Source organism: Ambystoma mexicanum, chromosome 12 (genome assembly GCF_040938575.1).
Source record: "Ambystoma mexicanum isolate Mex_15411 chromosome 12, UKY_AmexF1_1, whole genome shotgun sequence".
NCBI classification, from domain to species: domain Eukaryota; kingdom Metazoa; phylum Chordata; class Amphibia; order Caudata; family Ambystomatidae; genus Ambystoma; species Ambystoma mexicanum.
The window spans coordinates 799803951-799820612 of record NC_090936.1 but is presented as its reverse complement, the minus strand read 5'-3'; positions in this window follow the sequence as shown (position 1 = coordinate 799820612).

Below are 16662 nucleotides of genomic sequence, written 5' to 3'. Positions count from 1 at the left end.
CGTTATAAATACGCAACTAAGACAAACAATTACGCAACTAAAACAAACAATTCGACGCCCGCGGGCTGTGTGAGCGCTTTAAAAAAAAATGCAAATAAATAAATGTACAAATAATGCCAGAGGAGGTGCCAGTTGTTGTGATTGAAACGACTATACTACTGATTAGCAGATTTCTCTTCCTATGGGAAATGCCACCCGAGACCCTGAGTGTGATACTGTGAGGGGCACTTTGCCTAAAGAAATGAAATGATATGATATGATAAGGCATTTATAAAGCGCCCATACACAAGTGTTTCAAGGCGCGACGAGGCAAGGGAGGGGAACAGGGGGAGGACAGAGACAAAGATATTACTAGGCCAAGTGACATTGAGAACGTGCAAGTGCAAGGAAAATTGGAGGGGAAAAGTGATGCACGTGATAGTGATACTACTACCGAAAAACAAAAGATGGGTAAGAATAGAGTGCAGTCAATAGGAAGGGTGAAGGAGGGGCAGTGGAAAGTGTGTAATAAGTCAAGGGAATAAGAAAGAAACACGTATTGCCAAAGCCACTCACAACTACAATATCTTAAATTTGACCCTGTCAAAATGTAGTGCACTTTAATAATCTGCACACTGAAATTAATATGCTCAAAGATTGGAGCTGGTACGCAAGGTCGATAGACCGAGCTCAAATTGCTGCGCCGCCATGCAAGATAATCAGCCAAATAGCATGAACGGCAACAACTTGATGATAGAGGAGAGTGGCATACAGGCTATTAAGAAATTGCCTATCAAGAGCACCCATCCCGATCCCACCGCACTTAACACTAGCGCTGGCATTATCAGTCGAAGTTCAAATAAGCCAAATAATATCGCTGCACTGCCCAGTGGTCGAGGGAGAGAGCAGGAACACACAGGCAAGAAACACTCTCCCTAATAGTATTGCTTCATGCAGTATGTTCTCCTGGAAAAAAGGTTTAGGCAACCATCCAACTGACCCTAATTGGACTCAGTTGGTATAGGGGTTAACAATAAGAACCATCAATTCTCTGACTGGCTTTAAGAAAGCAGTAAAAACTTGCCTGTTTTGCAAACAATGTAGTTAATACCCCGGCTCCCTTTTAGTCTAGCTTCTCTGTTCTCTGGCTGTCTGTCCAACTGTCTTTTACCGGTGTGCCTTGAGGCCTTTGGGCATGTGGCGCGTTACAAGAAAATAAATAAACAAATAAATAAGTAGATGGCACCATGTTCAAGCGAGTTGAATTCTATGGTTATTTGTGAATATTAGATTATCTGAGACTGTGTCATGGTTTGCACAGGTTGAGAAGTCTCGCACGAGTCTGGTGATATACAGTGTTGGAGCTAGAAGCTTCGTCAGGAAATATGGTAAGGGTGCAGTCTCAGCAGTGCTTGAAATCTATAAACAACAAGCTAAAGTGCCGGCCCCTTTCTGGGGCGGATATATGGGGTTATTTTGATCAGCAGCATCTTCAAACAGCAGAAAATACATTTTTTTTAATGCTTAGCTCCAGATGGAGGTAGATCTAAGCCCCATTGATAATGATGACAGATTAATACCAACCCTGTATTGGTTAAGGTTGTGGGGGAAACCTGGACTCACAAAATATTTCAAAGCCACAATGCAAGTTCTGACATATGAGGGTGTTAACTCTTTTCCATGGTTTGCCTATATAAAAATATCGTTGCAGAACTTAATCTGACGAGCGTGTAGACGAGTCCAGGCAACATAGACAAAACAAGCCATCTGAAGGTCAAACAAACAGCCCTTTTTCTCTGACAGAAGGAAGGAAGCAACCTGCAAGGAATTAGAGTCAGGTTCGACATATCAAGCGAACAACCTGATTTTGGGTTCGAAACCTATTTACATTCAATTACACTACCTTAATTGCAAACTCTCCATCTAGAATTCAGACTAGGTATGCTAAAATTAGCAGCTTTCACTAAATTTGGGGTGATGTAAACAATGGCCATTGTTTGAATCGTGGCGCCGCTGAAGAGACTGTAAAGCATTTTTTGTAATTCTGTGATGAATACAGGGCTTTTAGAAGTGCCTTTCTCAAACCAATATTTAATTCCCCTGTAATCGGAGGATGACAGATGCAATGGACTTTTGTAAATCCACAGATAACCTTGATGCAGTGTATTGGGCGGTGAAGTATATCTACCGGGCATGGCTCCACTGTTTCCAGGTGAGGAAAACCTTCGAACAACCAGTTTAAGCTTTACATTTTATTTCACACCTCAGGGTGATTAACCCTTGTTTATCACTGAACTGATACCGCACTTTTGTCAAGCACTTTTCATATAGGTTGTTGTATTTTATTGATGCTGCAAATTTGTATTTGCCAACTTGGAATATTATTGCATTGACTTTTTTATATTTATTACATGCATGTATCTTGTACCTAAAAGACAGAAGTTGAATAAAGTTTGTTTGACTGACTGACTTAAGTTACAGCTGAGTGTCATCAGCGTATTGATGAATGGCTATGTTGGTGTCATTTACGAGAGTTCCCAAGGGTTCCATGTATGGATTGAAGATGATTTGGGGAGAGAATGGAACCTTGGGGGAGCACACAAGTGACTGGGAGTCAGTTCAATCTGAAGGAGCCCATCTGTACAAACTGGTGCCAATCGGATAAGTAGGATGCAGACCATTTGAGGACTGTTCCAGAGAAGCCCATCCTGTTAGCGAGGAGGGAGTGGATTATTTGGTAATCAACTGTGTTGAAGGCAGCTGAGCGGTCTAAGAGGACTAGAAGACATGAGTCCACAGTGTCAGTCATTCTCAGCGCATCATCCACCACGTGGATGGTTGCAGTCTCATGTTGCATTTGGGGTAGAAGCCCGACTGTAATTACAGAGAAGGTGAAGCTAGTCAAATTTGGCAAGTAGTTGGGTCACAACTACTTTCTCTATAAGCTTCCCCATGAACGAAAGGTTTGTGATGGGTCTGTAGTTGCTAGGTCTTCTTGGTCAAACAAAGGTTTTTTGAGAAGGGGTTGTGTAAAAGCACCTTCGCTGAGGGGGGCGTTCCCAACACTGATGAGTGTGTTAAGTGCTGGGTGAGTGAGTAGTTTAATGAGGAAAGCTGGGAGACAGTCATCCATGTAAGTAGTTGGTTTGAGTGAAGTGGTTCTGATAGTTCCTTAGTAGAGAGGAGGATGAAGTCTGTTCATGAGGCATCGATGCAACCTCTGATTTAATCAATGTTATTAATGAGGAAGGTGTTTATTCTGGTTCATTTCTCTTGTGAAGCTGGCACCTCAGAGACAGGTGTGGGCTTGGAGCAGTGCTTGACCACTTCGAATAGGGCTTTTAGCATGATGGAGAAAGGGGGTTTGAGCAATAGAGAATTGGGCAAGAGGTGAAGAATAGGGTGAGCATGTGACCTTTGACATGCATGAGGGAGAGTACAATCTATTTAAGGTCCATGTAGTCGCTCAGAGAGAATAAGAAGTCACATAGGTATTTTGCCTCTTGGGACTTAGGGTTGTTGAAATCTGCAAGGAGAATGTAGGAAACCCTTGCAGAGGAGAGAAAGTTAGAAAGTTCATTAATGAAGTTAGAACTCACTTGAGGGACCTGTAAACAAGGTGGCATGTAATTGACTCATTGTTGGAGTTGGAGAACCAGCATGAGAGGGATTCAAAGGAGCTGTTTGTGGGGGTTGGGATTGCCATGCAGGGTCAGTCGATCTTATGATTGACTCCCACCCCACCTTCAGTTTTTCCTGTGTGGTTAGTATGTTGGATACTGTAGCCATGGGGTAGGATGGTAGGAGGACATCAAAGATGTACGGGGGAGGATGTAAACCATGTTTCAGTAATGAAAAGGGTATCAAGTTTGTTGTTTGATATGAGGTCCGAGATAGCAGCGTGTGCAACCACTGAGCAAGCACTCACCATCATAACCGGGTGGATGTGAATAGAAGCAGCATGGTGTATTAGTGTATAGGTGATTTTGATGAGGCATACCAGGGTAGGTTTGTGGGGCTGCATTGGGCATTTGGCTGTGTGATCCCTGGAGAGGATGGAAATGGGTTGCAGTGAGAGGAGACCCATGTGATATTTACCTGATGTTCCCTGTTTTCTGGTTGGTGCTTCTGCCTGCAGTTTCCTTCTCTCCACCTGAATTAGGAAGTGGCTCCATGAATAAGTGACAGGGAAAGAGGTGCAATGTCTGTCTTCCTTGACTGCAGTTAAGTGGCTCTGCCTGCCGCACTGTGGCTAGATGAAAAGGCATATTTTACTACAAGGAAGTGGGTATCACCATCATGTGTAGAGTCTTTGATAGCAGTGTGACAGGGTGCAAAGGCACCCTGCAGTTGGGAGCAGAGGTACCATGGAGAATCTAAGGAAAGAGGCCACACTGAGTTGGCAAATGTCTGAGACATAGCAACGGGGATGATGAGGAGAGAAACCCAGTCTGAGCAGGATAGATGGAGTTTCGTGTGGAGGAAGAATAGAGCATGAAGCAAATGATAGGGCCAAGGCTGTTGTAAGGAGATGTGGCATGTGGACCCAAGTAGGACAATCAAGAGAGAGATAGAGGGGAATTGATAAGATACAGAAGAATAGTGCATAGCAGTGGATGGACTTCTGAAACTAGTAGGTGAAAATGAAGTGGAGGCCCTGACATTAAGGGAAACAATGAGCCTTAGGTCCGGAGGAAGTGGCTCTGAACATTGACGCTGGAATTTACAGAACAAATTCCTATAGAAGATTGTTAAAGTCAGGGTGAAAAGACATGCTGCATCCTGCAACTTTGAGTATGAGTACCTAGAGCACCTTTATAGATCCACAGTGAAAGTACCCGCTGCACACTGGAATTAAGAGTGCACATTTCTAGAGTGAATTGATAAAACCATATTGAAAAGATACACTGTACAATGAAACTGGGTGCCAGAACTACTGACTAATCCTGAGAAAGACACATTGAATAAGTACAGTGCATGCTGGTAGCTTGAGTTCTTGACACATCTTGAGAATACACTGAAGGAATACAGTGTATGCTGAAATGGCGGTCAGAGGTTTTTCTTGACTACATAGCATGCTGGTAGAGGGAGTTAGGATGCTTAACACCCATTTTTCCGAAGTCCTCCACAACTGAGGTGAAGAGGGCATGTTCCAGGGTAAAAGAATATCTCTGCTCTCTACCCATTCACAGTTCAAACCTGGGATGAACTACTGCCAGAACAGAATCTGCCTCTCTGCCAGTTTCACTAGTACACAGGACCTCAGTAGCAGTGACGGGCCCATCCAGGTGTTAACCAGCCTACCCCAGGTTGAGAACTACTGCAAGTACTCATTCTTTTCCTGGGCACCTGAATTGGCACTCACAGCAACTGAAGGAAGCAAAGCAGCTGTTTTTCTGCATTCTACCACACTGAACCTCTTTCGAACCATCGTCAACCATGCCCGAGTGCATTCGAACCAAAGGACAATACGTTGCTGCCTTTGACATTTCTTTGAAACTCTTTGAACTGCCATTTCTGCTTCACCATTGCACAACAAATCCAGCTGAGCATGTTGATTGTCCCAGCTCAAACAGAAAGCTTGTTGCTGTGCCAGGCTTTGAACAACCATATCTTGGACCATTCCTTGAAATACCAGAATCTTCGTCGATGACTCCAGCTCGATTGCCCAACTGACCCTGGTGACCCCATGGACCACATCCTTTGAATGCCACTGCAAACGAAAGTAAACATCATCTCCAACCAGACTCGATGCCTGCCACCTGTCTGGATCACCTTGACTCAATGCATCTGAACCTGGCTCAAACGTCTCACACGACGTTAATAAGCCTGGTTCAACACTGCTGATCCACTAAGAACTAATGGTACTGTTGGAAGAACCTAGGCACCCAGTCCATTCCTTGAGACCCTAGAGACTGGTTAAGCCTCCTTTCTGCACCTTTGTCTGAAAGACATATCCTTTTCAACAACATTGAAATTATGTATTGCCTTTTCATCCCTACTATGTATCCAGAGTTTAATTAAAGTATACATATTTTTATAGAACCGTGATTGGACATTTTTTTTTATTTTGGACTGTTTGTGTTTAATATTTGTCAAAGTTGTTTGCTTTTGTGGACTGTCTTCTACTATTGCTGTTTGTGTGTCGATTGTCCCACATTAAGACCCGTTTTTGCATGCTCTTGGCTATCGTTACCACTAAAGGCAAAAGAGCAATATCTCTTTGCATGTTTCAACTTTATAATTGTGATCACTATGGTTTGAGGGCTGAGTAGGCTGTCTAGCCACTACATCTCCGTGTACTCCTGCAGGGCAGCATTCATTTAATCACGAACTGCATAATTCCCTGATTATTCCAAAGATGGGCTCGCGATAGCGCGAAAAAACCCTTTGTGCTGGCTTTCCAACTGGACCGGATAGAGATGTCTTACTACATGTTTATAGCATGGGCATACACATCTTTCAACACACTCTAAAGCACCGTGTGTGTGCTTTGCACCAGTGTCTACTCCAACAAGCACTTTGATTACTCTAAGCCCCCCAGAAGAATAATTAAATCCAGTGTCACGGACTGGAAATATTGACAGATTTAACGTTCAATGTAAAAGAAATACACACTTTGTATTCACGATTAAAAAAGTAACGTTTGCTAAAACACTCACTGCGAACCGCCAACATTGGCAACTGAGTCTAACACATGCCTGACAGTACAGCCCTAGGGTCCAATTCATAGAATCCAGCCCAGAAGCAGCGCAAGCGCTGCGCGCCGAGAAGAACAGCAATTACGCGGCTCGCATATTCATGGATTTCCAAAGGCATCACTAGCCGTGGCTCAATGAACAGCAAGCAGCACCAGTAACGCCCCCAACACGGCCCGGTGCACAGGAAAAGGCCAGGCCAGTGAAATGCCCAATACGGCACAAGTTCCTGCGCCATCCATGGCCCAGCACACAGCCCCCCTATCGTAATTGTATGAAAAATCAGAGCGTACCCCGCTTGCACTAGTGAAATCGCGTGGAAAGGCCTGCTCGTACTCTGTCTGCACCCCAGCGCAATCGCGTACCCCTCTCGCACACGCTAAATTGCGTGGGAAAGCCCGTGTGTACTCCGTCCACACCCCAGTGAAACCACATACCCCGCTTGCACCAGCCAAATCGCATGGGAAGGTTTGTGCGTACCCTGTCGGCACGCCAGCAAAATCGCGTACCCCACTTGCACCAGCCAAATCGCCTGTGAAAGCATGCGTGCATCCCGTCCGCACCCCAGCGAAATCCCATACCCCGCTCACACCAGGCAAATAACGTGGGAAGGCCCGTGCATACCCCTCCGCAACACTGCAAAATCGCGTACCCCGATAGCATCAGGCAAATCATGTGGGAAGGCCAGCGCGTACCCCGTCCACACCCCAGCAAAATCACGTACCCCGCTCACACCAGGAAAATCACATGGGAAGGCCTGCACATACCCGCGATACACGCACAACTCCCCTGGAAGTAGACACCTCCTCACAGGACAGCCAGACCCCAGCAGTCGAGTATACCCTGCAGGCAGCCCACACACTTGGCCAACTCCCATCACCCGTGACCTTACCCCACAGGCAGCCCACACCACATACCCCCCCATCACCCGTGACCATACCCCGCAGGCAGCCCACACCACATGACCCCCCATCACCCATGACCATACCCCGCAGGCAGGCCACACCACATGGGACCCCCACCATCAGCCGTGACCATACCTCGCAGGCAGCCCACACCACATGACCCCCCATCACCCGTGACCATACCCCGCAGGCAGCCCAGACCACATGGGACCCCCACTATCACCTGTGAACATACCCCGCAGGCAGCCCAAACCACATGGCTCCCCATCACCCATGACCATACCCCACAGGCAGCCCACACCACATGGCCCCCCATCACCCATGACCATACCCAGCAGGCAGGCCACTCCACATGGGACCCCCACCATCACCCGTGACCATACCCCACAGGCAGCCCACACCACATGGCCCCCCCATCACCTGTGACCATACCCGGCAGACAGCCCACACCACAAGGGACTTCCACCATCACCTGTGAACATAACCCACAGGCAGCCCACACCACATTACCCCCCCATCACCCATGACCATACCCTGCAGGCAGCCCATACCAATTGGACCCCCATTACCCATGACCATACACCGCAGGCAGCCCACACCACATGGGACCCCCATCATCACCCGTGACCATACCCTGCAGGCAGCCCACACCACATGGCACCCCCACCATCACCTGTGAACATAGCTCGCAGCCAGCCCACACCACATGTCCCCCCCATCACCAGTGACCATACCCCGCAGGCAGCCCACACAACATGAGACCCCCACTATCACCTGTGAACATACCCCGCCAGCAGTCCACAGCACATGGCCCCCACATCACCCGTGACCATACCCCGCAGGCAGCTCACACCACATGGGATCCCCACCACCACCCGTGACCATACTCTGAAGGCAGCCCACACTACATGGGACCCCATCACCCATGACTATACCTCGCAGGCAGCCCACAACACATGGGTCCCCCTCCATCACCCGTGACCTTACCCCAAAGGCAGCCCACATCACATCAGAGCCCCATCACCCATGACCATACCTTGCAGGCAGCCCACACCACATGCCCCCCCATCACCCGTGACCATACCCCCCAGGCAGCCCACACCACATGGGACCCTCACCATCACCTGTGAACATACCCCGCAGGCAGGACCCAACCCATGTCCCCCACCTCCACCAGTGACGGCAACCTGCAGGCAGGCCCCGACTCATGTCCCCCACCCCCACCAGTGACGGCAACCTGCAGGCAGGCCCCGACTCATGTCCCCGAACCCCACCAGTAAAGGCTACCTGCAGGCAGGCGCCGACTCATGGCCCCCACCCCCAACACATTGGCCCAACATGCAATCATATACCATATGTCCACTAAAATGCCACTTCTCTCTGCACCCCCACGGTGCACCTCAACACCCATCCATTGGTCCTGCTCCCCAGTACATGCCCCATGGCATGGTAATCACAAAATCACACAAATCAATGTTTGCACACACATGAACATCATTGCTCAACGGCAGGGACACTTAACAGAGCCAAGGAAGAGTGAGACATGCACCAAACCATTGAGAGCAGACACCACTTGGATTTGAAGGTATAAAAATGTATTAATGAACATGTATAAAAATCACACTCAGTAAAATAAAACCAGTAAACTTATCATGAAGGTAATCCAAATAAAAATAAAATCGAAAACAAAAACAAATGGGATGTAAAAAAATGAAAAACTCAAAAATGCGGTCCGTATCCATTGATGCATCTCAAATGGTAAACACAAATCATAACAAAACCATTCCTCCATGGTGAACAAAAAGGTTAAAGAAAATATCCAACTATATATAAAGATCCAGGGTCCTTGATCCCAAAACATAAATGAACATCTTTAGGAACTCCATGAAGAAAGAACTAGGTACAAGATGTGGAGCAAAGTCCATGAACTCCAAATGGAAAAAAAAAAATAATGAAACCTGCACCTAAAGAACTATATACAAAGGCAGCGGGCTAGTCCTACAACTCACCATTTCCCTCAAGAATTTAGGCCAGGGCATCATCAAACCCTGTGTCAATTTCCTTGGGGCGGGCATGTGCTCTCCCCCTGAGGGCGTGCAGAGACTCCATCATGCTCCTCTTAAACTGACTGCAAGACTCCTCGAGGAACTCGGCCGGCTCTCCGCCCGTCACAGCGTGTTCTCCGACCTGGCAATGGTGAGTCTTGCCCCCTGTGCCCGCTGCCACTCTGCTCCGATCTGCTGGCCTATTCGCTCCAACACGGAAGACATCCTGTGGTAACGTGCACGTTTCCCTCCTGCTCGATGGCCAATACCTGCCCCTCTGATGTTGAGAACCCCGAGTCCTGTCGACTCCTACATCGAGCTTGCTGCCGCCGAAAAGCCTGGTGCCTGTGTCTCTGGGATGATGACAACCCCCGGGGCTGTCGTACACGTGCCCTGCTGCTTGGTGCCTGCACTTCCTCCATTGCCATTGGTCCTGTTACTGCGGTGACCACCTCTTCTGATCCTCCGTTGACTCCCGACTGTGGCAGGGATGTGGTCTCCACCAGACTGGCCGCCGGGGTTGGGATATGCACACTGGGTGGCCTGGTGCTATCGGAGCCAAAAGACGACAGGTAGGATGACTGGCACACAGAGTAGGAAGAGGAGGAAGGGGTTGCAGCAGTGGCCAGCACACATAGCACATTCGTGACCATGAACTGAGCTAGCCAGTTAATGAGGCGACAGACCTCATTGTGATGATGTGCAAGTCCTGATTGGAAGCCTGCACATCATCACGAATGCTGCATGTATGCCTTGCAATAACAGCTAGCACCGGTTCCACCCAGTCATGAATTGCTTCATGCGCAGGTAGTGAAAGATCCGTTTCAGTGGATACATCTGCCACCTGCGGATGGGTACAGCATGGGGCATGACCGCGGGTGCATACTGCTGCAGTCGCAGTACTAGGGACAGGATTAGGCACAGTCGCCTCCACGGCGACCTGGACTGCTTCCGGCCCCTGACCGTGGACTGCAGCATTCACACCTACGTCATCACCCCCGCTGTGCCCCATGGGCTGGGCTGATGTGGCCTCCTCCTCCTCCACCACCACCAACCAGGATGACTCCCCACTGTCTTCCACATCGGATTGGCCCTGTTTGGGCTCACCTGTCCCTCCCACTGCTGAGCATCTGCGGGTGTTGACTCAGACGCGGCCCCAGTATCCTCGCTCCCAGAAGATGGCAGTGTCTGGGAGGATGACTGGGCCTTGTGTCTACGCCCGGTGGAGGCATCTCTGCTGCCGGGCTCCTCACCACCCTCTTCTTCCATCGTCGCTGTGGATAGGGAAACATAGGACACATACATAAGGGTACTGGACATATGTGTGTTTGTCACAATGCAAAAGTACATAATTGCCACTGTCAAAGGTCACAACCATCATCACTGTCCACTACAAACAGGGAAGTGTCATTCACACACATGCACAATCATGTCCGTCATTCACACCAGACATTCACATCCTTGGACAAGGCTCTGCCAGCAGATCCAAATTGTGCATGCACCTCACATGCATCAGGGCACATATACATCTCACTCACACACATCACCTGACAGTCATGAAGCAGGCCATGGATCCATCACGTCAGTCAGAGAGCACTTGAGGTCAAATTGGCAGCATGAGGCAATCACGCATGCAAAAGCGAAGAGTCACAGACATCCTGGAGTGTTTGCCACTCACACACTCACTTCTCATACATATGCACATGTACACCATGCATGTCCATGATGTTGCTGAATGCAGACATGTCTCACACCTCTGGCATGACACAATCCGCACACAGGGATACAAACATGTGCACGTTGCAGCATACATGCGTGCATCACGCATTTTCACACAGACACCATGCATCAATGAACTCAAATGCTGCTGTGCCTGCGACATGCACACTGACATCTGTACAGTAGGCATGCCAAATATAAGAGCAGGGTGCACACACCAACTACACGTCTACATGCACATGCACTATGGTGGACAAGAACACATAGGGCCTCATTACAACCCAGGCGGCAAGTTACCGCCTGGGTCGTACCTTTACCACCATGGCGTAAACTACGTTTACGCCATGGTGGTTGGCGGACTTACCGCCCCATTCCGAGGTTGGCGGGGCGGTAAGTCCCCAATCCCCATTTACCCTTCCCCAGTCCCATTTTTGCCCCATAGGGGATAATGGGAGTGGGGAAGGCGTTAATTACACCACCGTAAATTACGGTGGCGTAATTAACATCAAGGTCCCTTAGCGCCATGGATTTTAACAAGGTGTTAAAACCTCCATGGCGCTAAGGGACCTCGGAATCAGGCGGTAAGGGTCGGCGCTGTTTACGCCGCCGTAAACCCCTTACCGCCTGAGTCGTAATGAGGCCCATAGACACTTACCAGTCAACTCCGGACGGAGCTCCAACTCCAAGACCTGGGTGTGCAGCGCTTGGTTAAGGTGCTCCAGGACCCTCTTTTTGTCTGTGGTCAACCAGCCCCGGTGCCCCACTCGGACAGCCCCAGGCTTGAGGAGGTGCCAGGCCTTGTTGAGGGTCCTGGACTTGAAGTCCTCCCAGCGCTTATGGACATGTCGTTAGTTGCAGGGTGCCACCCCCTCCGCAAGAATGGCACCCACGATATCCACCCAGATCTTCCTCCATCCTTCCTTGCCGATTTGCGATGGTCCAGGGAAGAGGGCATCATAATGCCCCAGGACTTGCTCCACCAGGATGTCAACTTGGAAGAGAAGCTGACAGCCCTCTGCCTCTCTGCCGGGGGGATGCCACTTGCCTCAGATGGTGTGGTGTCAGACATGGCAACCCCTGAGGCAGGTGTGGGTGGGCAAGGCAGTCCAGGGGTTGGGCTGTGGAGCGGTGGTATGGCAGTCAGGAGTCTTCAGGATCAGCACAGGTGGTCACAATGACAGGATCACTGGCAATGGCTTCAGAGCAGGCACCAAAATGCAGGGCATGTGGGCAGTAGGCACACAGAGTGGGTTGTCAGCAGCAGATGGCTCGTAGGGGGCAGCTCGGGGCAGTTGGAGGCAGGTAAATGGCCTTTTAGGCAGGAGTATGGGTCTTCGGTGTTCTTTCGCGTGGCCAGCCAAAAACAGAGTGACTCTGCACGTGCGGAAACAGTGCATTAGCGTGTAATCAGAGGAAAGGCCCTAAGCGCATAAATTACGTGATGCATCCTGGAGGTTCAGCGTTGCCATTCAGTATCGGGTCAAAGGTCTGCGTAGGACAACAGTGAACTGTACGTGCTTTTCATGTGGGGACGGACGTGTGAACTTTATATTTTGTTGGTTTGCACGTGAATACTTCACTACTGTGGTACTGCGTACTTCTTGTTTTGGCGGGGGACACACACGCATGTTTTTGCCTATGCGCACACACGCATGTTTTTTTTTTCTTCTATGAGGCAGACAGTGAGTTGCGCATGCATTGTTCATACTGTGGTTGCCCCTGTGTGTCTCGTACCCCATTTTCGAGGTCATAGTAGCCTACGTATTCCTTGCGTATGCATTTTTTGTGTGTTGCTGGGTGCCACAGAGTACTCTGGGATGTTTTATCATCACACGTGGGCTACTGAGGGGTCGCATACACCTTGTTTATTTGGGGTGCCTGAGCATTGTGCGACCGTCCATTTTCCACCAGGGGTCACACAGAGCCTTACTCGGGCACGCTGGTAAATTTAACATCACGTACCCTGCCCACTCACTCCAATTGCCCAGGTCGATTTTCAGCTGCACCTCCCATTGCACTATTCCATCTGTGCCAGGCCTGGTAGGACAAAAAGTGGGAAGGGAGGCAAAGGTGGCCAAGGGGCTGAGTTACTGGAGCTGGCAGAGGTAGCCAAGGCGGCTGATGTGGTGGAGCTGGCGGAGATAGCCAAGGGGGCCGAGGTGCTGGAGCTGGAAGAGGTGGCCGAGGGATCCGGGGTTCCCAGGTCCATGCATGGAGGGACATGCCCCCCTCTCATCAGGGTCCGGTAGCTGCAGGGGCAGCTGCAGCACCAGCCACCCAGGCTCAGGGACCTCCTGCCATGCCTGTAGTGGTCCTGGCCCCAGTCCAGGGAGACCAAGGGACATATGTCCATGTCCCAAAGACAAGAGGCGTGTGCTCCACGGACCTGCCACCAGCGCCAGCGAACCAGGGCCACTAATTCCATCTGCTGGCCTGACCAGCCAGGGTCCGGTTGCTGCAGGGGAGCTGCAGTGCCGGCCACCCAGGCTCAGGTCCTCCTGCTATGACTGTAGTGGTCCCAGCCCTGGCCCCGGGAGACCAAGAGACACATGTCCATGTTCCAAAGGGCAAAAGGTGTGTGTTGCAGGGACCTGCCACCAGCATGCAGGGACACATGCCTGCAGGGCCACCTCCACTTACAGCATCAGTGGCTTATGCCTCAGCCCCAGCCACCAGTGCCCCAGCCCCTACTGACAAAAGTGGTCCCAGCCACATAGGGACTGCTCAACCCTGCAGGAAGGGTAAGCGGGCAGTAGGCAAACAGGCTCAGTCCCGAGTCACGGCACAGGGGTCTCGTACGGTGAGGAAGAGGAGCTTCAGTGATGCGGAGATCCAGAACCTCTTGGACTATGTGCAGGAACACGAGGCTGACATGCTTGTGCGGGTAGGTAGCACACATACACACACCCAGCGTATGGTCCAATGGCAGTGTGTCACTGATCGCAAGAGCCTTGGGCATTGAGAGGTACACAGCTTCTAAGGCAGTGAAGCGTTGGAATGACCTCCGGTGCCGAGCCAAAGATAAGCTGGGTGCCAACTACACCTCCACTCTGGTGACTGGAGGTGGACCAGCAGTGGAGGAAGAAGTACTCACTCCACATGAGGACATCACTAGTCAGATGATTGATGCGGAGCAGATCCAGGGCATGGGGGACCTGCCAAATTATGAGGCAATGTCTAGTGAGTGGTGATGTTATGTTATGTTATGTTAGCGGTACTTGTATAGCGCACCGTCACCAACGGAATTGGTCCCCAGGCGCTCTGGCGGATCTGTAAACAAGAAGGGTGGGTAGCGTTAGTCGGGAGGAGGGGAGAAGGAGAGTGGGAGAAGTGGTGTGCTGTTGGCAGCTTCAGCTCGGTATTCACTGAGTGCTGGGCTTTGGTGCTTGTATCGGATCGGAGGAAGGCCTCGAGTGCTGTGGGTGAAATTTATGTGTTGTTGATGCGGTGTTGTAAAGTGCGTGTGGATTGCTGGGAGAGAGATGGTTGTGTGGTTTTGTTTGGGTTTAAGTATGCAGAAGATTGAGGGTTGGTTTAGTGGGGTCTGTATCCTGGTTCAGGTACTTATGATTCCGTTAGAGTTGTGAACCTGTGGATTCAGATGTTGCTGGTTCTTCGAGGCCCGACTTGTTTTGGTAGTGATGCGCTGATCCACCTGTATCCTATTGATTATAGTTTGGATTGGTGGGTGCGTCTGAACCTAATCTTCAGGTGTGGGACTGGGTGGCTTATATTTGTTCTCAGGTGATCTAGTGTGACCCTGGTCAGTTAAGGCTTTGAACGGTTCGGGTCGGGGTCGTGTTGCAGTGTTGTCCTTCTGTCCTAACCGGTTCTTTGATTTTTGTGGGGCGAGCATCCTTCGGACTATTGTTTAGTTGTAGTTTTGTGTGGTGGGGCATTGTGCTTCCTGCTTTGTATAGGTGGGCAGTGTGTAGTCCTGAAACATTCTATTTCTCATCCATTGTAATGGGGCCTGTGATGCAGTGCTTCCTTTCTCTATGTTTTGTTCTTATGACTGTTGGGTAAGGTCATAGTTAAGGTCATCGTCCTCTTGATGATCCGTTCTAGTCTTTCTGTCTTAGTTTGCTATGTTTACTGTCTTTGGTCGTATTGCGACTGTATCCCATTTGATCCTTTAGTATATCTTGGGATATTTACCTCAGTTTTTCCCGCTGATGGATCGGTGTGTATCGCGGTCACTCTACGCTCATTGATGTTTGAAGGTTTACAGATCCAGTGCAAAAACTGGGAGGGGAAGATTGATTGCAGTACACCGTTATATGGTCCTGGTCACTTTATAAACACTTTCTTTCTACACTGCAAGTATTGCCCAGTGAACAAAACTGGAAAATGCCCAATAGGTGATGACAAGACCCTTCGGCAATTACTCGCAAAGCAGCGTTGGTAGAAAGTTTGGTCTTGAGGTTTAAAGGCGCATTCTGGAATGTTCAAGTGATCCAGAGAAGGGTCCTACAGTGACCACTCAGAAGATATTATTGGCTGGAGGGGGTGTCTTTAAAAAGGACATCCTAGCCTCGTTTGCTGGGTCTTGTCTGGTGGGGAGGGATGGGGGTATACTTGTTCTGCTCACACACCCCCATCTCCAGCTGCAGAATCACAGTGGGGGTGCTCCCATGGGTCTGTACCAACTTTCTCTGTGTGGAGGAACGTTACCGGGCTGTGAGGAGCATACAAGTGGGTAGATGAGTCTCCTGGGGGGTCTTGACGGCTCCCCCCTTACTTTAGTAAATGTGTTCTGCATCTACTCTCACCGCCCCCGCCCACTGCCCCTTCTGAAGGTACGGTGATGAATGGGAACATACCAAGAGCTCTTAAGTTTGACAGTTGCATGCACGAAAAACACATACACTTCAGAAATTCTAGATCTGTCTTTTCTATTTTAAATGTAGGACTAAAACTCCAGAATTCTAAGAAAAACAGGACTTTGTGACTCCACGCACATGGACATGGGAAACATGAAAGCTCGGTGTACCTCGGCTGGCCCTTGCTTCTGTGGGTGCAGTAGGATGCTCAGGGGAGGGGGTAACCCTGTTTTGGACCCTACCACTGTGGAGGGGGTGGTCTCTGGCAGGCAGGGGATCATCCCATCTATTGCTTTGAGCAGGAGCATGGTGGGATGCCGTCAGGGGGGGCATACATTATCGGTGGGTATGGTGGGGCGCTTTCTGGGTTGGTGTAGCAGGCCCCTCCCTCTGTGGACACAGTGGGGTGCTCTGAGGGGCCCCTCCCTCTGTGGGTATGGTGGTGGTGGGGTCCAATACCCGGGCAGGTACTTTTGAACATGATGGGATGCTC